The sequence below is a fragment of the Phyllobates terribilis genome, unplaced genomic scaffold, assembly GCF_046119375.1.
Source record: "Phyllobates terribilis strain yellow unplaced genomic scaffold, ASM4611937v1 Scaffold_5__5_contigs__length_657084704, whole genome shotgun sequence".
Classification (NCBI taxonomy): Eukaryota; Metazoa; Chordata; class Amphibia; order Anura; family Dendrobatidae; genus Phyllobates; species Phyllobates terribilis.
The window spans coordinates 235,632,362-235,657,878 of NW_027362765.1; positions in this window are offsets into that span (position 1 = coordinate 235,632,362).

Below are 25,517 nucleotides of genomic sequence, written 5' to 3' on the forward strand. Positions count from 1 at the left end.
TGGCCCAAAAGACCCTGGCTCTCATGCCTGAGGAGCATGTCCATCTCGGACCCTTGGGTCCTGCCCGAAGTTCCGGATCTCCTCAGCCATGGTCCAGTGCTCCATCCGCCAGCTCCGAGCCTCCACTTGACGACGTGGAATTTGAGAGGTCCCTGCTAGAACTAAATGGGTTTTCCCAGAGTCTAATATCTACTTTATTACGTAGTAGAAAGCCTGTCACTACCAAAATTTATGCAAAAATTTGGAACAAGTTTTTATCCTTTTCTAAATCTTCAGTGGATAAGGGACCACCAATTGGGAAGATTTTAGAGTTCCTACAAAGGGGCTTCGAGCTGGGGTTAGCAACAAGCACCTTGAAGGTAAAAGTGTCGGCACTAGGTGCTCTCTATAACTGTGTCCTCGCAGAAAACTATTGGATTTCCCGCTTTATAAAAGCAGTAGGTAGATCCAGGCCGGTTACCAAAACTAATGTCGTTCCATGGGACCTAAACCTGGTTCTGAAAGCGTTAGCTGGGTCACCCTTTAAGCCGATAGATTCTGTATCACTGAGATCTATTACCCTCAAAACAGCGCTTCTTGTAGCCCTAACATCTGCTAGGAGGATTGGTGATATTCAGGCTCTGTCCTCTGGCCTTCCCTTCACCCAGGTCCTGGACGACAGAATAATTCTTAGAGCAGATCCAGCATACTTGCCTAAGGTAGCTTCCCGGTTTCATAGACTTCAGGAAGTAATATTACCCTCTTTTTGCCCGAACCCTAGTAATCAGAGAGAAGCAGATTTCCATGCTTTAGATGTGAGAAGGTGTGTGGTTAGGTACCTTGCTGTCACTCAGCCCTTTAGGAGAGATAGTTCTTTGTTTATCTCCTATCAGGGGGTTAGGAAGGGGCTTAAGGTCTCTAGATCCACCATAGCTAGATGGATTAGGGAGGCCATTACTCTAGCCTATGTATCCAGCGGAGAGGAAGCACCGTGTGGCCTGAATGCTCACTCTACCCGGGCGGTGGCAACCTCATGGGCAGAGAGGTCTGGCGTATCGATGGAGGACATATGTAAGGCAGCTACCTGGTCTTCTCCATCTACCTTCTAAAAGCACTATAGACTAGATCTGGGTGGTTCGTCTGACCTCACATTTGGGAGAAGGGTGCTCCAAGCGGTGGTCCCTCCGTAGAATCTTCATCTCTGCAATTCTCTCGTGGTGCAGTCATGGTCGACCGATAAAGAGATTAGTTACTTACCGGTAACGTGATTTCTCGGAGACCATGACAGCACCCTTATATTCCCTCCCTTCACCCCTTTTTGGGAGCACTTCTTATCTGTTTTCATTCTTTATTCTCACACATTGGTGTTGTAAGAAAATGTATATACTGTTTGTTTCATGATTATGTTGCTATGTCTACTAACCGGGCGTTCCACTCAATGCTCTGTAATCCAAACTGAGGCGAGAGGGAGGGCCGCCCCCTTTTAAGCCTGTTGGTTTCCTGTCCTTGGTGGGCGGATTCCCTCTCTCGTGGTGCTGTCATGGTCTCCGAGAAATCACGTTACCGGTAAGTAACTAATCTCTTTCGAGGATAAAAAGAGACTTTTTATATTAAAGATGAAATAAATAAATGCCACGTGCCTTAACAAAATGGAATGGGACCAGAAAATCTAGGTGGAATCATGTCCAAAAACCAATGCATCTGGCCGATGTATTCAGACGATTAGACAATTAGAGCAAAGAAGAGGGCTCAAAAAATTATTTTAAACAGCGTCCATACTTTGATAGGTCGAGACTAGGATGGCACCAGAAAATCTAGGTAGAATCATGTCCCAATGGCAATCATCTGCTACTGGCTGCTGTATTCAGGTGCTGTGTGTGCGCGTCTAATATTACACTATTGGGTATACTGGGAACCACACTTTCACTTAAAAATACTTGAATTCAGAATTTGGTTTTAGTTGCTAAATCTCAAAATCTGCAGTGTGGTTTAATACTATGCTTGCTTGTTGTTACTTTGGGAAAAATGATAATAATAATAATGTGTAAAATGGAGCGAGGTATTTTTTTTGCCAATCCTCGCAAATCAAATCATAGATTGTCTGAATTTGCATGGAACTATAGATTTCATGAAATTAGACTTGAATTCAATTCTCTGCTCATCTCAAATGGTAGTAAGCAAAAAGTAAAATGTGTGCAAGTATGTTTATTTTTTCCATTTAGTTTTCATTTTGGGGGCTGGGCGGAAGAGAGATGTTTTCAGATAGTAATTCTCCCACCTTTAATAAAAAATGCTTAATCTTTAATAAAGAGGTTGCTATGTTGGTACATACAAGAAAGTAATTTGCAGCAATAGCCAGCAGTATTGTTGTGGCGCCTACGATTATTAAATACGACTAGTCAAACAGTTGCAAAACCTTACCCATTTATCCTTTTTTTATTTTTATTTATTATTATTATTATCATTATTATTTTTAATATTACCTATCCTTCCCTTTCCCCCTACAACCAAACTGAAACACAATTTAAGGAAACTGCAAATGCTGGACTGCAAAGTTGATACATGTAGGTTCACAGCTGAAAATGAAGATTCAGTAACAACCAGCTGTATGTTTGTGGGGTGCATGGTATTTAAAGAAAACAATTAAAAGAGTTTTTCAAAAAAGCAAAAGACCTTTTATATTGAAAATAAAAAAATTCACTTCCACATGCCTTGACAAAATAGGATTGGACCCGAAAATCTAGATTGAATCTTCTCCCAAAAGCAAACACCTGAAACTGGCCGCTGTATTGAGGTGGCATGACTACATGTCAATTAATATAATAATAATAATAATAATATTAATTTTTATTTTTATAGCGCCAACATATTCCGCAGCACTTTACAATTTTAGGGGGAACTTATACAGACAATACAGACGTTACAGATTAAGCGTAACTCAGGTATTAAAAGGAGTGAGGGCGCTGCTCGCAAGCTTACAGTCTATAAGGAAATAAGGGAAACACAAAAGGTAACATGTACATATATTGTATAATACAGCCATAATATGCTAAATAGGGTAAGTACATAACACTACAAGAACTGGTCGGTATGTGTACAATACAGACAGAGGCTATTCAGTTCATGGATGGTATGAGCATGATTTTGAAGAAAATTTTAATATGGGCCAACTGGGTCAGTTAGATAACTGTAGTGATAGGCCAGTCTAAAGAAATGGGTTTTTAGGGCACACTAAAACTGTGGGTATTGGGAATTAATCGAGTGGTCCTGGGTAGTGCATTCCAAAGAATTGGCGCAGCACGTGAGAAATCTTGGAGACCGGAGTGGGAAGTTCAAATTATGGAGGATTTTAGTTTTAAGCCATTAGCAGAATGGAGGGCACGAATAGGGTGGTAGACTGAGACAAGGGAGGAGACATAGAGTGGTGCTGAAATGTGGAGATCTTTGTGGGTAAGAGTGATAAGTTTATATTGAACTCACCGGAACAAGTGCAATGACTGGCACAGAGAAGAGCCATCGGTGTATTGATCGTTGAGGAATATGATCCTGGCTTCTGCGTTTAGGACGGATTGGAGAGGGGAAAGTTTAGAAAGGGAGACCGATTAGTAAAGAGTTGCAATAGTCCAGATGATAATGAATAAGAGCTACAGTAAGAGTTTTTACCAAGTCAAAGGTAAGAAAAGTTCTGATTCTAGAGATGTTTTTGAGGTGTAGATGACATGAGTGAGCGAGTGATTTGATGTAAGGAGTAGTGTTGAGCGAGCACTAAAATGCTCGGGTGCTCGACCAGCTCACCGTGATACTCGGGTGCTCGACCCGAGCAACGAGCCCAATGTTAGTCTATGGGAGACCCAAGCAGTTTTGCGGCGGCACCCCCGGCAGTCTGTAGAAAGCTTAAAAAGTGCCCAAAACAATAGTGACAGTGCTCAAATGACATGGGGATCGCCCCAGGAAGCATTTCTGACCCCCAGGTCACTGCTGTCAACAACGTGGTCAGAGGTATTAAGCCACTTTTAAGGGCTCACAATAAAACGTTCAAAAACGAAACTGAAACGGTTTTCCTGTGAAATATGTTAAGGAACTTCCTTTCCAGGGTAAAAACTTGTGTATAAGGTAAAATAAATAACCAAAAGCAAAAATGCTCCTCCACAACTTGGGCTATGTTCACAAGTAGCATTTTTTATGTGTTTTTGCACTTTGGTATTGCTTTCAACCGTGACAAATGCATTCACCGGGAAATGTCATTTTAACATTTTACAACCTTATCTGGCCATGTGCTGTGTGACACATGCATACAGTGCTGAAAAGACATGGGAACAGCATGGGGAAGACCCCTGGAAGCATCTCTGGCACCCAGGTCACTGCCTAAAAGTGTGTCCATCAGAAGTGATCCTTGCCGCATCAGAAGATGCAGACTTGCAACTATCCCCGTGCAAGTCCTTGTCCCAGGGCAGTGTTCAATTGTACCTCCCCCATTCCTTGCAATCCAAGCGCAAGTATGCAGCCTGCCACCCACCCACACCCAGGCTGCAATACCATACTGCTTGCTTGCACTTAAAATTGGTCTTTTTAGGCATGTGGAGGCGGAATCTGGCCACCACGTCATGTATGCGTCGGCGGCCTGGTATCCACACTCAGTTCCCAGCCACCCGGCGGCCGGGTGTCCACGCTTGGTCCCCAGCTGCCAGGGGGCGGCCAGGTGTCTATACTCAGTCCCCAGCTGCCCCGCGGCCGGGTGCCCACACACGGTCCCCAGCCGCCTGAGGGCGGCCGGGTGTCCATAAACGGTCCCCAGCCGCCCCTATTTGAAGGACAGCCTAACCACAAACACGTAGACAAGTGAATGTGGCCAGGGATGGTCCATCTGACTGACGCCTTCACACTGGGTTAATATTGTGGAAGCCGGGACACAGTTGGACACTGGGATGCAATACTTCCTCCAGACATAGAGGATTGCGGGTCCTGGGTCAATCAGGCTTCAACACAAAGTTCAGAAGGTAGACAGCAGGAGTGGTCGGCCTCCTACACAACGAGTAAATTATTCATGATCATGAGGCCATCCATCTCCGTAGCTTACTGTTCCTTGGAATGCAAGCGCATGTATGTATTAGCGGCTAGGCCTTAGGTGCTCAGCGTTTTGGCGCACATCCTCCCTCCTCCGAGGATTGCTGGATGTTTTCCTGCTACTATCCCAGTTCTATGACTCCCGTTAAAACAAAGGTTCAGGTGATGAATGATGGATGAGGTGGTGGCAAAGGAGAAAGAGCAGGAGGAACAGGGACCATTCACATCAATATCAGGCCAGTCAACCACACATGTCTTGTAGGATATGTTTCTGTACCAAAAGGAGCAGTTCGGCTACACAGTTATAGGGCATACAGTGAGTGCAATGCCTACCAAAAATTTCGAGGCACTCCAATACCCCTTGGAAGTTACATGGAGGTCAGAGGGCCTTAACTAAACTGTTTTTTCAGTTTATAGAACTGGGTCTCCTGTACACTGTTGGCCTAAGCAGTGAATGGAAGGCTTTCCAAAAATTATGAGGAACTGCAATGCCCCTTGAAACAGACGTTGATTAGAGCGTAATAAAAACCTTCTACCCATTATTGGGAAGTGGGTCTCCCTTAGTTTTCGCCTATGCATTGAAAAGCAAAAGCTGACTAAAATTAGGAGGAAATGCAATGCCCATTGGAAGATTCGTGGAGGCTAGAGGTAATAAAAAACAACATTTTAATGCCCCTTGGTAGAGATGTGGAGTTCAGAGTGGTTTAACAAGACGGTTTTAATGCCCCTTGGAAGAGACGTGGAGGTCACAATAGCTTAACAAGACAGTTTTAAAGCCCCTTGGAAGAGTTAGGAAGGTCGCAGTGGAATAAAAACAGAATATCAATGCCCCTTGGAAGAGTGGTGGAGGGTGCAGTGGAATAAAAAGACAATATCAATGCCCCTTGGAAGAGTGGTGGAGGTCACAGTAGCTTAACAAGACGGTTTTAATGCCCCTTGGAAGTGTGGTGGAGTTCAGAGTGGTTTAACAAGATGGTTTTAATGCCCCTTGGAAGAGACGTGGAGGTCACAGTAGCTTAACAAGAGAGATTTAATGCCACTTGGAAGAGTGGTGGAGGTCGCAGTGGAATAAAAAGACAATACCAATGCGCCTTGGAAGAGTGGTGGAGGTCACAGTAGCTTAACAAGACAGTTTTAATGCCCCTTGGAAGATCTGTGGAGTTCAGAGAGGTTTAACAAGATGGTTTTAATACCCCTTTGAAAAGACGTGGAGGTCACAGTAGCTTAACAAGACAGTTTTAATGCCCCTTGGAAGAGTGGTAGAGGTCACAGTAGAGTAAAAATACAATATCAATGCCCCTTGGAAGAGTGTTGAAGGTCACAGTAGCTTGACAAGACGGTTTTAATGCCCCTTGGTAGAGTGGTGGAGGTCGCAGTGGAATAAAAAGACAATATCAATGCCCCTTGGAATAGTGGTGGAGGACACAATAGCTTAACAAGACGGTTTTAATGCTCCTTGGAAGAGTGGTGGAGGTCGCAGTGGAATAAAAAGACAATATCAATGCCCCTTGGAAGAGACGTGGAGGTCACAGTAGCTTAACAAGACGATTTTAATGCCCCTTGGTAGAGTGGTCGAGGTCACAGTGGAATAAAAAGACAATATCAATGCCCCTTGGAAGATTGGTGGAGGTCACAGTAGCTTAAAAAGACGGTTTTAATGCCCCTTGGAAGAGTGTTGGAGGTCAAAGTGGAATAAAAAGACAATATTAATGCCACTTGGAAGAGACGTGGAGGTCAGAGTAGCTTAACAAGACGGTTTTAATGCCCCTTGGAAGTGCTGTGGAGTTCAGAATGGTTTAACAAGATGGTTTTAATGCCCCTTGGAAGAGACATGGAGGTAACAGTAGCTTAACAAGACAAATTTAATGCCCCTTGGAAGAGTGGTGGAGGTCTCAGTTGAATAAAAAGACAATATCAATGCCCCTTGGAAAAGTTGTGGAGGTCACAGTAGCTTAAAAAGACTGTGTTAATGCCCCTTGGAAGAGTGGTGGAGGTCGCAGTGGAATAAAAAGACAATATGAATGCCCCTTGGAAGAGACGTGGAGGTCACAGTAGCTTAACAATACAGTTTTAATGCCCCTTGGAAGAGCTGTGGAGTTCAGAGTGGTTTAACAAGACGGTTTTAAGGCCCCTTGGAAGAGACGTGGAGGTCACAGAAGCTTAACAAGACGGTTTTAATGCCCCTTGGAAGTGCTGTGGAGTTCAGTGTGGTTTAACAAGATGGTTTTAATGCCCCTTGGAAGAGATGAGGAGGTCACAGTAGCTTAACAAGACAGATTTAATGCCCCTTGAGAGAATGGTGGAGGTCGCAGTGGAATAAAAAGACAATTTCAATGCCGCTTGGAAGAGTGTTGGAGGTCACAGTAGCTTAACAAGACGGTTTTAATGCCCACTGGAAGAGTGGTGAAGGTCGCAGTGGAATAAAAAGACAATATCAATGCCCCTTGGAAGAGTGGTGAAGGTAACAGTAGCTTAACAAAACGGTGTTAATGCCACTTGGAAGAGTGGTGGAGGTCACAGTAGCTTAACAAGGTGGTATTAATGCCCCTTGGAAGAGTGGTGGAGGTCGCAGTGGAATTAGAAGACAATATCAATGCCCCTTGGAAGAGACGTGGAGGTCACAGTAGCTTAACAAGACTGTTTTAATGCCCCTTGGAAGAGTGGTGGAGTTCAGAATGGTTTAACAAGACGATTTTAATGCCCCTTGGAAGAGACGTGGATGTCACAGTAGCTTAACAAGACCGTTTTAATGCCCCTTAGAAGAGCTGTGGAGTTCAGAATGGTTTAACAAGATGGTTTTAATGCCCCTTGGAAGAGAAGTGGAGGTCACAGTAGCTTGATAAGACGGTTTTAATGCCTCTTGGAAGAGTGGTGGAGGTCGCAGTGGAATAAAAAGACAATATCAATGCCCCTTGGAAGAGTGATGGAGTTCAGAATGGTTTAACAAGATGTTTTTAATGCCACTTGGAAGAAACTTGGAGGTCACAGTAGCTTAACAAGATGGTTTTAATGCCCCTTGGAAGAGTGGTGGAGGTCTTAGTAGCTTAGCAAGACGGTTTTAATGCCCTTTGGAAGAGTGGTGGAGGTCACAGTAGCTTAACAAGACGGTTTTAATGCCCCTTGGAAGAGCTGTGGAGTTCAGAATGGTTTAAGAAGACGGTTTTAGTGCCCCTTAGAAGAGACGTGGAGTTCACAGTAGCTTAACAAGACAGTTTTAATGCCCCTTGGAAGAGTGGTAGAGGTCCCAGTGGAATAAAAAGACAATATCAATGCCCTTTGGAAGAGTGGTGGAGGTCACAGTAGCTTTACAAGACGGTTTTAATGCTCCTTGGAAGAGTTGTGGAGGTCGCAGTGGAATAAAAAGACAATATCAATGCCCCTTGGAAGAGATATGGAGGTCACAGTAGCTTAACAAGACGATTTTAGAGCCCCTTGGAAGAGTGTTGGAGGTCGCAGTGGAATAAAAAGACAATATCAATTCCCCTTGGAAGAGACGTGGAGGTCACAGTAGCTTAACAATACGGTTTTAATGCCCCTTGGAAGAGCTGTGGAGTTCATAGTAGCTTAACAAGACAGTTTTAATGCCCCTTGGAAGAGCTGTGAAGTTCATAGTGGTTTAACAAGACGGTTTTAATGCTCCTTGGAAGAGACGTGGAGTTCACAGTAGCTTAACAAGATGGTTTTAATGCCTCTTGGAAGAGCTGTGGAGTTCAGAGTGGTTTAACAACACAGTTTTAAAGCCCCTTCGAAGAGTGGTGGAGGTATATGTGGAATGAAAAGACAATATCAATGCCCCTTGGAAGAGTGGTGGAGGTCACAGTAGCCTAACAAGACGGTTTTAATGACCCTTGGAAGAGTGGTGGAGGTCACAGTAGCTTAACAAGATGGTTTTAATGCCCCTTGGAAGAGTGGTGGAGGTCGCAGTGGAATAAAAATACTATATCAATGCCCCTTGGAAGAGATGTAGAGTTCACAGTAGATTAACAAGACAGTTTTAGTGCACCTTGGAAGAGCTGTGAAGCTCAGAGTGGTTTAACAAGATGGTTTTAATGCCCCTTTGAAGAGACGTGGAGGTCACAGTAGCTTAACAAGACGGTTTTAATGCCCCATGGAAGAGTGGTAGAAGTCGCAGTGGAATAAAAAGACAATATCAATGGCCCTTGGAAGATTGGTGGAGATCACAGTAGCTTGACAAGACGGTTTTAATGCCCCTTGGAAGAGTGGTTGAGGTCGCAGTGGAATAAAAAGACAATATCAATGCCACTTGGAAGAGTGGTGGAGAAAACAGTAGCTTAACAAGACGGTTTTAATGCCCCTTGGAAGAGACGTGGAGGTCGCAGTGGAATAAAAAGACAATATCAATGCCCCTTGTAAGAGACGTGGAGGTCACAGTAGCTTAGCAAGATTGATTTAATACCCCGTGGAAGAGTGTTGGAGGTCGCAGTGGAATAAATAGACAATATCAATGCCCCTTTTAAGAGACGTGGAAGTCAAAGTAGCTTAACGAGACTGTTTTAATGCCCCTTGGAAGAGCTGTGGAGTTCAGAGTGGTTTAAGAAGACGGTTTTAATGCCCTTTGGAAGAGACTTGGAGGTCACAGCAGCTTAACAAGACAGTTTTAATGCCCCTTGGAAGAGCTGTGGAGTTCAGAGAGGTTTAACAATACGGTTTTAATGCCCCTTGGAAGAGCTGTGGAGTTCAGAGTGGTTTAACAAGATGCTTTTAATGCCCATTGGAAGAGATGTGGTGGTCACAGCATCTTAACAAGACAGATTTAATGCCCCTTGGAAGAGTGGTGGAGGTCGCAGTGGAATATAAAGACAATATCAATGCCCCTTGGAAGAGTGGTGGAGGTCACAGTAGCTTAACAAGATGGTTTTAATGCTCCTTGGAAGAGTGGTGGAGGTTGCAGTGGAATAAAAAGACAATATCAATGCCCCTTTGAAGAGACGTGGAGGTCACAGTAGCTTAACAAGACGGCTTTAATGCCCCTTAGAAGAGCTGTGAAGTTCAGAGTGGTTTAACAAGACGGTTTTAATGTCCCTTGGAAGAGACGTGGAGGTCATATTAGCTTAACAAGACGGTATTAATGCCCCTTGTAAGAGTGGTAGAGGTCACTGTGGAATAAAAAGACATTATCAATGCCCCTTGGAAGAGTGGTGGAGGTCACAGTAGCTTAACAAGACAGTTTAAATGCCACTTGGAAGAGTGGTGGAGGTCACAGTAGCTTAACAAGACGGTATTAATGCCCCTTGATAGAGTGGTGGAGGTCGCAGTGGAATAAAAAGACAATATCAATTACCCTTGGAAGAGACGTGGAGGTCACAGTAGCTTAACAAGACAGTTTTAATGCCCGTTGGAAAAGCTGTGGAGCTCAGAGTGGTTTAACAAGACGGTTTGAATGACCCTTTGAAGAGACCTGGAGGTCACAGTAGCTTAACAAGACAGTTTAAATGCCCCTTGGAAGAGTGGTGGAGGTCACAGTAGCTTAACAAGACGGTATTAATGCCCCTTGATAGAGTGGTGGAGGTCGCAGTGGAATAAAAAGATAATATCAATGACCCTTGGAAGAGACGTGGAGGTCACAGTAGCTTAACAAGACAGTTTTAATGCCCGTTGGAAAAGCTGTGGAGCTCAGAGTGGTTTAACAAGACGGTTTGAATGACCCTTTGAAGAGACCTGGAGGTCACAGTAGCTTAACAAGACAGTTTTAATGCCCCTTGGAAGAGTGGTAGAGGTTCCAGTGGAATAAAAAGACAATATCAATGACCTTTAGAAGAGACGTGGAGGGCACAGTAGCTTAACAAGACGGTTTCAATGCCCCTTGGAAGAGTGTTGGAGGTCGCAGTGGAATAAAAAGACAATATCAATGCCCCTTGGAAGAGACGTGGAGGTCACAGTAGCTTAACAATACGGTTTTAATGCCCCTTGGAAGAGCTGTGGAGTTCACAGTAGCTTAAGACAGTTTAATGCCCCTTGTAAGAGCTGTGGAGTTCATAGTGGTTTAACAAGACGGTTTTAGTGCCCCTTGGAAGAGACGTGGAGTTCACAGTAGCTTAGCAAGACAGTTTTAATGCCCCTTGGAAGAGTTGTGGAGTTCAGAGTGGTTTAACAAGACGGTTTTAGTGCCCCTTGGAAGAGACGTGGAGGTCATAGTAGCTTAAGACGGTATTAATGCCCCTTGTAAGAGTGGTGGAGGTCGCTGTGGAATAAAAAGACATTATCAATGCCCCTTGGAAGAGTGGTGGACGTCACAGTAGCTTAACAAGACGGTTTTAATGCCCCATGGAAGAGTGGTAGATGTCCCAGTGGAATAAAAAGACAATATCAGTGCCCTTTGGAAGAGTGGTGGAGGTCACAGTAGCTTGACAAGTCAGTTTTAATGCCCCTTGGAAGAGTGGTGGAGGTCGCAGTGGAATAAAAAGACAATATCAATGCCCCTTGGAAGAGACGTGGAGGTCACAGTAGCTTAACAAGACGGTTTTAATGCCCCTTTTGGAGGAGCTATGGAGTTCAGAGTGGTTTAACAAGACGGTTTTAATGCACCTTAGAAAAGACGTGGAGTTCACAGTAACTTAACAAGATGGTTTTAATGCCCCTAGAAGAGCTTTGGAATTCAGAGTGTTATAACAAGATGGTTTTAATGCCCCTTGGAAGAGACGTGGAGGTCACAGTAGCTTAACAAGACAGATTTAATGCCCCTTGGAAGAGTGGTGGATGTCACAGTGGAATAAAAAGTCAATATCAATGCCCCTTGGAAGAGTGGTGGAGGTCACAGTAGCTTAACAAGATGGTTTTAATGCCCCTTAGAAGTGCTGTGGAGTTCAGAGTGGTTTAACAAGATGGTTTTAATGCCCCTTGGAAGAGAAGTGGAGGTCACAGTAGCTTGATAAGACGGTTTTAATGCCTCTTGGAAGAGTGGTGGAGGTCGCAGTGGAATAAAAAGACAATATCAATGCCCCTTGGAAGAGTTATGGAGTTCAGAATGGTTTAACAAGACGTTTTTAATGCCCCTTGGAATAGACTTGGAGGTCACAGTAGCTTAACAAGACGGTTTTAATGCCCCTTGGAAGAGTGGTGGAGGTCTCAGTAGCTTAACAAGACGGCTTTAATGCCCTTTGGAAGAGTGGTGGAGGTCACAGTAGCTTAACAAGACGGTTTTAATGCCCCTTGGAAGAGCTGTGGAGTTCAGAATGGTTTAACAAGACGGTTTTAGTGCCCCTTAGAAGAGACGTGGAGTTCACAGTAGCTTAACAAGACAGTTTTAATGCCCCTTGGAAGAGTTGTAGAGGTCCCAGTGGAATAAAAAGACAATATCAATGCCCTTTGGAAGAGTGGTGGAGGTCACAGTAACTTTACAAGATGGTTTTAATGCCCCTTGGAAGAGTTGTGGAGGTCGCAGTGGAATAAAAAGACAATATCAATGCCCCTTGGAAGAGACGTGGAGGTCACAGTAGCTTAACAAGACGGTTTTAGTGCCCCTTGGAAGAGTGTTGGAGGTCGCAGTTGAATAAAAAGACAATATCAATGCCCCTTGGAAGAGACGTGGAGGTCACAGTAGCTTAACAATACGGTTTTAATGCCCCTTTTAAGAGCTGTGGAGTTCATAGTAGCTTAACAAGACAGTTTTAATGCCCCTTGGAAGAGCTGTGAAGTTCATAGTGGTTTAACAAGACGGTTTTAGTGCCCCTTGGAAGAGACGTGGAGTTCACAGTATCTTAACAAGACAGTTTTAATGCCCCTTGGAAGAGTTGTGGAGTTCAGAGTGGTTTAACAAGACGGTTTTAATTCCCCCTGGAAGAGACGTGGAGGTCACAGTAGCTTAACAAGACGGTATTAATGCCCATTGGAAGAGTGGTTGAGGTCGCTGTGGAATAAAAAGACAATATCAGTGCCCCTTGGAAGAGTTTTGGAGGTCACAGTAGCTTAACAAGACAGTTTTAATGCTCCTTGGAAGAGACGTGGAGGTCACAGTAGCTTAACAAGACGGTTTTCATGCCCCATGGAAGAGTGGTAGATGTCCCAGTGGAATAAAAATACAATATCAGTGCCCTTTGGATGAGTGGTGGAGGTCACAGTAGCTTGACAAGACGGTTTTAATGCCCCTTGGAAGAGTGGTGGAGGTCACAGTGGAATAAAAAGACAATGTCAATGCCCCTTGGAAGAGACGTGGAGGTCACAGTAGCTTAACAAGATGGTTTTAATGCCCCTTGGAAGAGCTGTGGAGTTCAGATTGGTATAACAAGATGGTTTTATTGCCCCTTGGAAGAGACGTGCGTGGAGGTCACAGTAGCTTAACAAGACAGATTTAATGCCCCTTGGAAGAGTGGTGGAGGTCACAGTAGCTTAACAAGGTGGTATTAATGCCCCTTGGAAGAGTGGTGGAGGTCGCAGTGGAATTAGAAGACAATATCAATGCCCCTTGGAAGAGACGTGGAGGTCACAGTAGCTTAACAAGACTGTTTTAATGCCCCTTGGAAGAGTGGTGGAGTTCAGAATGGTTTAACAAGACGATTTTAATGCCCCTTGGAAGAGACGTGGATGTCACAGTAGCTTAACAAGACCGTTTTAATGCCCCTTAGAAGAGCTGTGGAGTTCAGAATGGTTTAACAAGATGGTTTTAATGCCCCTTGGAAGAGAAGTGGAGGTCACAGTAGCTTGATAAGACGGTTTTAATGCCTCTTGGAAGAGTGGTGGAGGTCGCAGTGGAATAAAAAGACAATATCAATGCCCCTTGGAAGAGTGATGGAGTTCAGAATGGTTTAACAAGATGTTTTTAATGCCACTTGGAAGAAACTTGGAGGTCACAGTAGCTTAACAAGATGGTTTTAATGCCCCTTGGAAGAGTGGTGGAGGTCTTAGTAGCTTAGCAAGACGGTTTTAATGCCCTTTGGAAGAGTGGTGGAGGTCACAGTAGCTTAACAAGACGGTTTTAATGCCCCTTGGAAGAGCTGTGGAGTTCAGAATGGTTTAAGAAGACGGTTTTAGTGCCCCTTAGAAGAGACGTGGAGTTCACAGTAGCTTAACAAGACAGTTTTAATGCCCCTTGGAAGAGTGGTAGAGGTCCCAGTGGAATAAAAAGACAATATCAATGCCCTTTGGAAGAGTGGTGGAGGTCACAGTAGCTTTACAAGACGGTTTTAATGCTCCTTGGAAGAGTTGTGGAGGTCGCAGTGGAATAAAAAGACAATATCAATGCCCCTTGGAAGAGATATGGAGGTCACAGTAGCTTAACAAGACGATTTTAGAGCCCCTTGGAAGAGTGTTGGAGGTCGCAGTGGAATAAAAAGACAATATCAATTCCCCTTGGAAGAGACGTGGAGGTCACAGTAGCTTAACAATACGGTTTTAATGCCCCTTGGAAGAGCTGTGGAGTTCATAGTAGCTTAACAAGACAGTTTTAATGCCCCTTGGAAGAGCTGTGAAGTTCATAGTGGTTTAACAAGACGGTTTTAATGCTCCTTGGAAGAGACGTGGAGTTCACAGTAGCTTAACAAGATGGTTTTAATGCCTCTTGGAAGAGCTGTGGAGTTCAGAGTGGTTTAACAACACAGTTTTAAAGCCCCTTCGAAGAGTGGTGGAGGTATATGTGGAATGAAAAGACAATATCAATGCCCCTTGGAAGAGTGGTGGAGGTCACAGTAGCCTAACAAGACGGTTTTAATGACCCTTGGAAGAGTGGTGGAGGTCACAGTAGCTTAACAAGATGGTTTTAATGCCCCTTGGAAGAGTGGTGGAGGTCGCAGTGGAATAAAAATACTATATCAATGCCCCTTGGAAGAGATGTAGAGTTCACAGTAGATTAACAAGACAGTTTTAGTGCACCTTGGAAGAGCTGTGAAGCTCAGAGTGGTTTAACAAGATGGTTTTAATGCCCCTTTGAAGAGACGTGGAGGTCACAGTAGCTTAACAAGACGGTTTTAATGCCCCATGGAAGAGTGGTAGAAGTCGCAGTGGAATAAAAAGACAATATCAATGGCCCTTGGAAGATTGGTGGAGATCACAGTAGCTTGACAAGACGGTTTTAATGCCCCTTGGAAGAGTGGTTGAGGTCGCAGTGGAATAAAAAGACAATATCAATGCCACTTGGAAGAGTGGTGGAGAAAACAGTAGCTTAACAAGACGGTTTTAATGCCCCTTGGAAGAGACGTGGAGGTCGCAGTGGAATAAAAAGACAATATCAATGCCCCTTGTAAGAGACGTGGAGGTCACAGTAGCTTAGCAAGATTGATTTAATACCCCGTGGAAGAGTGTTGGAGGTCGCAGTGGAATAAATAGACAATATCAATGCCCCTTTTAAGAGACGTGGAAGTCAAAGTAGCTTAACGAGACTGTTTTAATGCCCCTTGGAAGAGCTGTGGAGTTCAGAGTGGTTTAAGAAGACGGTTTTAATGCCCTTTGGAAGAGACTTGGAGGTCACAGCAGCTTAACAAGACAGTTTTAATGCCCCTTGGAAGAGCTGTGGAGTTCAGAGAGGTTTAACAATACGGTTTTAATGCCCCTTGGAAGAGCTGTGGAGTTCAGAGTGGTTTAACAAGATGCTTTTAATGCCCATTGGAAGAGATGTGGTGGTCACAGCATCTTAACAAGACAGATTTAATGCCCCTTGGAAGAGTGGTGGAGGTCGCAGTGGAATATAAAGACAATATCAATGCCCCTTGGAAGAGTGGTGGAGGTCACAGTAGCTTAACAAGATGGTTTTAATGCTCCTTGGAAGAGTGGTGGAGGTTGCAGTGGAATAAAAAGACAATATCAATGCCCCTTTGAAGAGACGTGGAGGTCACAGTAGCTTAACAAGACGGCTTTAATGCCCCTTAGAAGAGCTGTGAAGTTCAGAGTGGTTTAACAAGACGGTTTTAATGTCCCTTGGAAGAGACGTGGAGGTCATATTAGCTTAACAAGACGGTATTAATGCCCCTTGTAAGAGTGGTAGAGGTCACTGTGGAATAAAAAGACATTATCAATGCCCCTTGGAAGAGTGGTGGAGGTCACAGTAGCTTAACAAGACAGTTTAAATGCCACTTGGAAGAGTGGTGGAGGTCACAGTAGCTTAACAAGACGGTATTAATGCCCCTTGATAGAGTGGTGGAGGTCGCAGTGGAATAAAAAGACAATATCAATTACCCTTGGAAGAGACGTGGAGGTCACAGTAGCTTAACAAGACAGTTTTAATGCCCGTTGGAAAAGCTGTGGAGCTCAGAGTGGTTTAACAAGACGGTTTGAATGACCCTTTGAAGAGACCTGGAGGTCACAGTAGCTTAACAAGACAGTTTAAATGCCCCTTGGAAGAGTGGTGGAGGTCACAGTAGCTTAACAAGACGGTATTAATGCCCCTTGATAGAGTGGTGGAGGTCGCAGTGGAATAAAAAGATAATATCAATGACCCTTGGAAGAGACGTGGAGGTCACAGTAGCTTAACAAGACAGTTTTAATGCCCGTTGGAAAAGCTGTGGAGCTCAGAGTGGTTTAACAAGACGGTTTGAATGACCCTTTGAAGAGACCTGGAGGTCACAGTAGCTTAACAAGACAGTTTTAATGCCCCTTGGAAGAGTGGTAGAGGTTCCAGTGGAATAAAAAGACAATATCAATGACCTTTAGAAGAGACGTGGAGGGCACAGTAGCTTAACAAGACGGTTTCAATGCCCCTTGGAAGAGTGTTGGAGGTCGCAGTGGAATAAAAAGACAATATCAATGCCCCTTGGAAGAGACGTGGAGGTCACAGTAGCTTAACAATACGGTTTTAATGCCCCTTGGAAGAGCTGTGGAGTTCACAGTAGCTTAAGACAGTTTAATGCCCCTTGTAAGAGCTGTGGAGTTCATAGTGGTTTAACAAGACGGTTTTAGTGCCCCTTGGAAGAGACGTGGAGTTCACAGTAGCTTAGCAAGACAGTTTTAATGCCCCTTGGAAGAGTTGTGGAGTTCAGAGTGGTTTAACAAGACGGTTTTAGTGCCCCTTGGAAGAGACGTGGAGGTCATAGTAGCTTAAGACGGTATTAATGCCCCTTGTAAGAGTGGTGGAGGTCGCTGTGGAATAAAAAGACATTATCAATGCCCCTTGGAAGAGTGGTGGACGTCACAGTAGCTTAACAAGACGGTTTTAATGCCCCATGGAAGAGTGGTAGATGTCCCAGTGGAATAAAAAGACAATATCAGTGCCCTTTGGAAGAGTGGTGGAGGTCACAGTAGCTTGACAAGTCAGTTTTAATGCCCCTTGGAAGAGTGGTGGAGGTCGCAGTGGAATAAAAAGACAATATCAATGCCCCTTGGAAGAGACGTGGAGGTCACAGTAGCTTAACAAGACGGTTTTAATGCCCCTTTTGGAGGAGCTATGGAGTTCAGAGTGGTTTAACAAGACGGTTTTAATGCACCTTAGAAAAGACGTGGAGTTCACAGTAACTTAACAAGATGGTTTTAATGCCCCTAGAAGAGCTTTGGAATTCAGAGTGTTATAACAAGATGGTTTTAATGCCCCTTGGAAGAGACGTGGAGGTCACAGTAGCTTAACAAGACAGATTTAATGCCCCTTGGAAGAGTGGTGGATGTCACAGTGGAATAAAAAGTCAATATCAATGCCCCTTGGAAGAGTGGTGGAGGTCACAGTAGCTTAACAAGATGGTTTTAATGCCCCTTAGAAGTGCTGTGGAGTTCAGAGTGGTTTAACAAGATGGTTTTAATGCCCCTTGGAAGAGAAGTGGAGGTCACAGTAGCTTGATAAGACGGTTTTAATGCCTCTTGGAAGAGTGGTGGAGGTCGCAGTGGAATAAAAAGACAATATCAATGCCCCTTGGAAGAGTTATGGAGTTCAGAATGGTTTAACAAGACGTTTTTAATGCCCCTTGGAATAGACTTGGAGGTCACAGTAGCTTAACAAGACGGTTTTAATGCCCCTTGGAAGAGTGGTGGAGGTCTCAGTAGCTTAACAAGACGGCTTTAATGCCCTTTGGAAGAGTGGTGGAGGTCACAGTAGCTTAACAAGACGGTTTTAATGCCCCTTGGAAGAGCTGTGGAGTTCAGAATGGTTTAACAAGACGGTTTTAGTGCCCCTTAGAAGAGACGTGGAGTTCACAGTAGCTTAACAAGACAGTTTTAATGCCCCTTGGAAGAGTTGTAGAGGTCCCAGTGGAATAAAAAGACAATATCAATGCCCTTTGGAAGAGTGGTGGAGGTCACAGTAACTTTACAAGATGGTTTTAATGCCCCTTGGAAGAGTTGTGGAGGTCGCAGTGGAATAAAAAGACAATATCAATGCCCCTTGGAAGAGACGTGGAGGTCACAGTAGCTTAACAAGACGGTTTTAGTGCCCCTTGGAAGAGTGTTGGAGGTCGCAGTTGAATAAAAAGACAATATCAATGCCCCTTGGAAGAGACGTGGAGGTCACAGTAGCTTAACAATACGGTTTTAATGCCCCTTTTAAGAGCTGTGGAGTTCATAGTAGCTTAACAAGACAGTTTTAATGCCCCTTGGAAGAGCTGTGAAGTTCATAGTGGTTTAACAAGACGGTTTTAGTGCCCCTTGGAAGAGACGTGGAGTTCACAGTATCTTAACAAGACAGTTTTAATGCCCCTTGGAAGAGTTGTGGAGTTCAGAGTGGTTTAACAAGACGGTTTTAATTCCCCCTGGAAGAGACGTGGAGGTCACAGTAGCTTAACAAGACGGTATTAATGCCCATTGGAAGAGTGGTTGAGGTCGCTGTGGAATAAAAAGACAATATCAGTGCCCCTTGGAAGAGTTTTGGAGGTCACAGTAGCTTAACAAGACAGTTTTAATGCTCCTTGGAAGAGACGTGGAGGTCACAGTAGCTTAACAAGACGGTTTTCATGCCCCATGGAAGAGTGGTAGATGTCCCAGTGGAATAAAAATACAATATCAGTGCCCTTTGGATGAGTGGTGGAGGTCACAGTAGCTTGACAAGACGGTTTTAATGCCCCTTGGAAGAGTGGTGGAGGTCACAGTGGAATAAAAAGACAATGTCAATGCCCCTTGGAAGAGACGTGGAGGTCACAGTAGCTTAACAAGATGGTTTTAATGCCCCTTGGAAGAGCTGTGGAGTTCAGATTGGTATAACAAGATGGTTTTATTGCCCCTTGGAAGAGACGTGCGTGGAGGTCACAGTAGCTTAACAAGACAGATTTAATGCCCCTTGGAAGAGTGGTGGAGGTCACAGTGGAATAAAATTCAATATCAATGCCCCTTGGAAGAGTGGTAGAGTTCAGAATGGTTTAACAAGACGTTTTTAATGCCCCTAGGAAGAGACGTGGAGGTCACAGTAGCTTAACAAGGTGGTTTTAATGCCCCTTGGAAGAGTGGTGGAGGTCTCAGTAGCTTAACAAGACGGTTTTAATGCCCCTTGGAAGAATGGTCGAGGTCACAGTAGCTTAACAAGACCGATTTAATGCCCCTTGGAAGAATGGTAGATTTCGCAGTGGAATAAAAGACAATACCAATACCTCTTGGAAGAGACGTGGAGGTCACAGTTGCTTAACAAGACGGTTTTAATGCCCCTTGGAAGACTGTTGGAGTTCAGAGTGGTTTAACAAGACGGTTTTAATGCCCCTTGGAAGAGACGTGGAGGTCACAGTAGCTTAACAAGACTGTTTTAATGCCCCTTGGAAGAGCTGTGGAGTTCAGAGTGATTTAACAAGTTGGTTTTAATGCCCCTTGGAAGAGACCTTGTGTAGCATCGGCATCTCTGCCTCCTGCCAGGCAGAGACGCCGTCCCTCTCACCTCCCAGCTTACCCGCATGGCATCCTCCAGCGCTCCTCTTCCTGCAACGGCCGGCGCGCGCTCTTTCCCGGGTACTGTGCTTAGGGCGCGCGTGCTCCCTCTCTCTTAAAGGGGCGGCGAGCGCTGTCCTAAGGAGTCCCCGGCCAATAGCCGGAGGACCTCCCATATTTAAGGCACCTCCTCCAAAATAGAGGTGCCCGAGCAAAAGTTCTTGCACAAGTATACTTACCTCTGCTTCAGCCCTCAGGTCCCGTTGCCAGCCTGACTACCAGTCCTGTCTGCCAGCTTGTCTACTCTCCAGCCCGACAGTCTGTCTCCTGTCGTCCGCCAGTCTATCTATGTGCACGTCCTTCTGCTTACCAGGAAGCACCTGCCAGTTACCTGCCTGCTACCTGCCGTGCCTACTAACCCGCTCACCTGGGAGCGCTCTCCTGCTACCCATCTGTTACCTGCTAGCCTATCTGGAGGCTCTGCCGTCACTTGCTGTGAACACCTGCCTGGTAAACCTAGAGACTACTACTTGCTCTGCTGTCACATACCGTGACCACCTGTCAGCTAACCAGAGACTTCTGCCTGCTTGCTGTGTCCATCCGTGATACCGGTCAGTCTCAGCCATCTGACCCGTGGGAGCCACCTGCTCTTTTACAAGGACGTCCCCAGAGTAGCACCTGGTCCCTCTGCCCGGATCCTCCCTGGTCACAGAGTCGTTAGCCGCCGTCCGACCAGGGTCGGTTCGGGTTGATACTTAGTTACTCCCCTCTGGGTCCCTCCTTGCACCGCGGCACAGAGGTTCCACCACCCAGACCCGAAACACCTGGAGGTCACAGTAGCTTAACAAGATGGTTTTAATGTCCCTAGGAAGAGACGTGGAGGTCACAGTAGCTTAACAAGACGGTTTTAATGCCCCTTGGAAGAGCTGTGGAGTTCAAAGTGTTTTAACAAGATGGTTTTAATGCCCCTTGGAAGAGAGGTGGTGGTCACATCAGCTTAGCAAGACAGATTTAATGCCCCATGGAAGAGTGGTGGAGGTCGCAGTGGCATAAAAAGACAATATCAATGCCCCTTGGAAGAGTGGTGGAGGTCACAGTAGCTTAACAAGATGGTTTTAATGCACCTTGGAAGAGTGGTGGAGGTCGCAGTGGAATTAAAAGACAAAATCAATGCCCCTTGGAAGAGACGTGGAGGTCACAGTAGCTTAAGAAGATGGTGTTAATGCCCCTTGGAAGAGCTGTGGAGTTCAGAGTGGTTTAACAAGACGGTTTTAATGCCCCTTGGAAGAGACGTGCAGGTCACAGTAGCTTAAGAAGATGGTGTTAATGCCCCTTGGAAGAGCTGTGGAGTTCAGAGTGGGTTAACAAGACGGTTTTAATGTCCCTTGGAAGAGACGTGGAGTTCACAGTAGCTTAACAAGATGGTTTTAATGCCGCTTGGAAGAGCTGTGGAGTTCAGAGTGGTTTAACAAGACGGTTTTAATGCCCCTTGGAAGAGACGTGGAGTTCACAGTAGCTTAACAAGATGGTTTTAATGCCTCTTGGAAGAGCTGTGGAGTTCAGAGTGGTTTAACAACACAGTTTTAAAGCCCCTTCGAAGAGTGGTGGAGGTATATGTGGAATAAAAAGACAATATCAATGCCCCCTGGAAGAGTGGTGGAGGTCACAGTAGCCTAACAAGACGGTTTTAATGACCCTTGGAAGAGTGGTGGAGGTCACAGTTGCTTAACAAGACGGTTTTAATGCCCCTTGGAAGAGTGGTGGAGGTCACAGTGGAATAAAAAGACAATATCAATGCCCCTTGGAAGAGACGTAGAGGTCACAGTAGATTAACAAGACAGTTTTAGTGCACCTTGGAAGAGCTGTGAAGCTCAAAGTGGTTTAACAAGATGGTTTTAATGCCCCTTTGAAGAGACGTGGAGGTCACAGTAGCTTAACAAGACGGTTTTAATGCCCCATGGAAGAGTGGTAAAAGTCGCAGTGGAATAAAAAGACAATATCAATGGCCCTTGGAAGATTGGTGGAGGTCACAGTTGCTTGACAAGACGGTTTTAATGCCCCTTGGAAGAGTGGTTGAGGTCGCAGTGGAATAAAAAGACAATATCAATGCCTCTTGGAAGAGTGGTGGAGGTCACAGTAGCTTAACAAGACGGTTTTAATGCCCCTTGGAAGAGACGTGGAGGTCACAGTAGCTTAACAAGATGGTTTTAATACCCCGTGGAAGAGTGTAGGTGGTCGCAGTGGAATAAATAGACAATATCAGTGCCCCTTGGAAGAGACGTGGAAGTCACAGTAGCTTAACAAGACTGTTTTAATGCCCCTTGGAAGAGCTGTGGAGTTCAGAGTGGTTTAACAAGATGGTTTTAATGCCCTTTGGAAGAGACCTGGAGGTCACAGCAGCTTAACAAGACAGTTTTAATGCCCCTTGGAAGAGCTGTGGAGTTCAGAGAGGTTTAACAAGACGGTTTTAATGCCCCTTGGAAGAGCTGTGGAGCTCAGAGTGGTTTAACAAGATGCTTTTAATGCCCATTGGAAGAGATGTGGTGGTCACAGTAGCTTAACAAGACAGATTTAATGCCCCTTGGAAGAGTGGTGGAGGTCGCAGTGGAATAGAAAGACAATATCCATGCCCCTTGGAAGAGACGTGGAGGTCACAGTAGCTTAACAAGACAGTTTTAATGCCCCTTGGAAGAGCTGTGGAGTTCAGAATGGTTTAACAAGACGGTCTTAGTGCCCCTTGGAAGAGACGTGGATTTCACAGTAGCTTAACAAGATGGCTTTAATGCCCCTTGGAAGAGCTGTGGAGTTCAGAGTGGTTTAACAAGACGGTTTTAATGCCCCTTGGAAGAGACGTGGAGGTCATAGTAGCTTAAGACGGTATTAATGCCCCTTGTAAGAGTGGTGGAGGTCGCTGTGGAATAAAAAGACATTATCAATGCCCCTTGGAAGAGTGGTGGAAGTCACAGTAGCTTAACAAGACGGTTTTAATACCTCTTTGAAGAGTGGTGGAGGTCACAGTAGCTTAATAAGACAGTATTAATGCCCCTTGAAAGAGTGGTGGAGGTCGCAGTGGAATAAAAAGACTATCAATGTCCCTTGGAAGAGACGTGGAGGTCACAGTAGCTTAACAAGACAGTTTTAATGCCCGTTGGAAAAGCTGTGGAGCTCAGAGTGGATTAACAAGACAATTAGAATGACCCTTTGAAGAGACCTGGAGGTCACAGTAGCTTAACAAGACAGTTTTAATGCCCCTTGGAAGAGTGGTAGAGGTTCCAGTGGAATAAAAAGACAATATCAATGCCCTTTGGAAGAGTGGTAGAGGTCACAGTAGCTTTACAAAACAGTTTTAATGCCCCTTGGAAGAGTTGTGGAGGTCGTAGTGGAATAAAAAGACAATATCAATGCCCCTTGGAAGAGACGTGGAGGTCACAGTAGCTTAACAAGACGGTTTCAATGCCCCTTGGAGGAGTGTTGGAGGTCGCAGTGGAATAAAAAGACAATATCAATGCCCCTTGGAAGAGACGTGGAGATCACAGTAGCTTAACAATATGGTTTTAATGCCCCTTGGAAGAGCTGTGGAGTTCACAGTAGCTTAAGACAGTTTAATGCCCCTTGTAAGAGCTGTGGAGTTCATAGTGGTTTACAAGACGGTTTTAGTGCCCCTTGGAAGAGACGTGGAGTTCACAGTAGCTTAACAAGACAGTTTTAATGCCCCTTGGAAGAGTTGTGGAGTTCAAAGTGGTTTAACAAGACGGTTTTAGTGCCCCTTGGAAGAGACGTGGAGGTCATAGTAGCTTAAGACGGTATTAATGCCCCTTGTAAGAGTGGTGGAGGTCGCTGTGGAATAAAAAGACATTATCAATGCCCCTTGGAAGAGTGGTGGAAGTCACAGTAGCTTAACAAGACGGTTTTAATGCCCCATGGAGGAGTGGTAGATGTCCCAGTGGAATAAAAAGACAATATCAGTGCCCTTTGGAAGAGTGGTGGAGGTCACAGTAGCTTGACAAGTCAGTTTTAATGCCCTTTGGAAGAGTGGTGGAGGTCGCAGTGGAATAAAAAGACAATATCAATGCCCCTTGGAAGAGACGTGGAGGTCACAGTAGCTTAACAAGACGGTTTTAATGCCCCTTTTGGAGGAGTTATGGAGTTCAGAGTGGTTTAACCAGACGGTTTTAATGCCCCTTGGAAAAGACGTGGAGCTCACAGTAACTTAAGAAGATGGTTTTAATGCCCCTTGGAAGAGCTGTGGAGTTCAGAGTGGTATAACAAGATGGTTTTAATGCCCCTTGGAAGAGACGTGGAGGTCACAGTAGCTTAACAAGACAGATTTAATGCCCCTTGGAAGAGTGGTGGATGTCACAGTGGAATAAAAAGTCAATATCAATGTCCCTTGGAAGAGTGGTGGAGGTCACAGTAGCTTAACAAGATGGTTTTAATGCCCCTTGGAAGAGTGGTGGAGGTCGCAGTGGAATAAAAAGACAATATCAATGCCCCTTGGAAGAGTGGTGGAGGTCACAGTAGCTTAACAAGACGTTGTTAATGCCCCTTGGAAGAGGCATGGAGGTCACAGTAGCTTAACAAGATGGTTTTAATGCCCCTTTGAAGAGTTGTGGAGTTCAAAATGGTTTAACAAGACGATTTTAATGCCCCTTGGAAGAGACGTGGAGGTCACAGTAGCTTATCAAGACGATTTTAATGCCCCTTGGAAGAGCTGTGGAGTTCAGAGTGGTTTAACAAGACGGTTTAATGCCCCTTGGAAGAGACGTGGAGGTCACAGTAGCTTAACAAGACGGTTTTAATGCCCCTTGGAAGAGTGCTGGAGGTCGCAGTGGAATAGAAAGACAATATCACTGCCCTTTGGAAGAGACGTGGAGGTCCCAGTAGCTTAACAAGACAGTTTTAATGCCCCTTGGAAGAGTGGTGAAGTTCAGAGTGGTTTAACAAGACGTTTTTAATGCCCCTTGGAAGAGTGGTGGAGGTCTCAGTAGCTTAACAAATGGTTTTAATGCCCCTTAGAAGAGTGATGGAGGTCACAGTAGCTTAACAAGACGGTTTTAATGCCCCTTGGACGAATGGTAGAGGTCGCAGTGGAATTAAAAGACAATATCAATGCCTCTTGGAAGAGACGTGGAGGTCACAGTAGCTTAACAAGACGGTTTTAATGCCCCTTGGTAGAGTGGTGGAGGTCGCAGTGTAATAAAAAGACAATATCAATGCCCCTTGGAAGAGTGGTGGATGTCACAGTAGCTTAACAAGACGGTGTTAATGCCCCTTGGAAGAGTGGTGGATGTCACAGTAGCTTAGCAAGATGGTTTTAATGCCCCTTGGAAGAGTGCTGGAGGTCGCAGTGGAATAAAAAGACAATATCAATGCCCCTTGGAAGAGACGTGAAGGTCACAGTAGCTTAACAAGACGATTTTAATGCCCCTTTGAAGAGTGGTGGAGGTCGCAGTGGAATAAAAATACAATATCAATCCCCCTTGTAAGAGGCATGGAGGTCACAGTAGCTTAACAAGACAGTTTTAATGCCCCTTGGAAGAGTTGTGGGGTTCAGAATGGTTTATCAAGTCGATTTTAATGCCCCTTGGAAGAGACAAGGAGGTCACAGTAGCTTATCAAGACGATTTTAATGCCCCCTGGAAGAGCTGTGGAGTTCAGAGTGGTTTAACAAGACGGTTTTAATGCCCCTTGGAAGAGACGTGGAGGTCACAGTAGCTTAACAAGACGGTTTTAATGCCCCTTGGAAGAGTGGTGGAGGT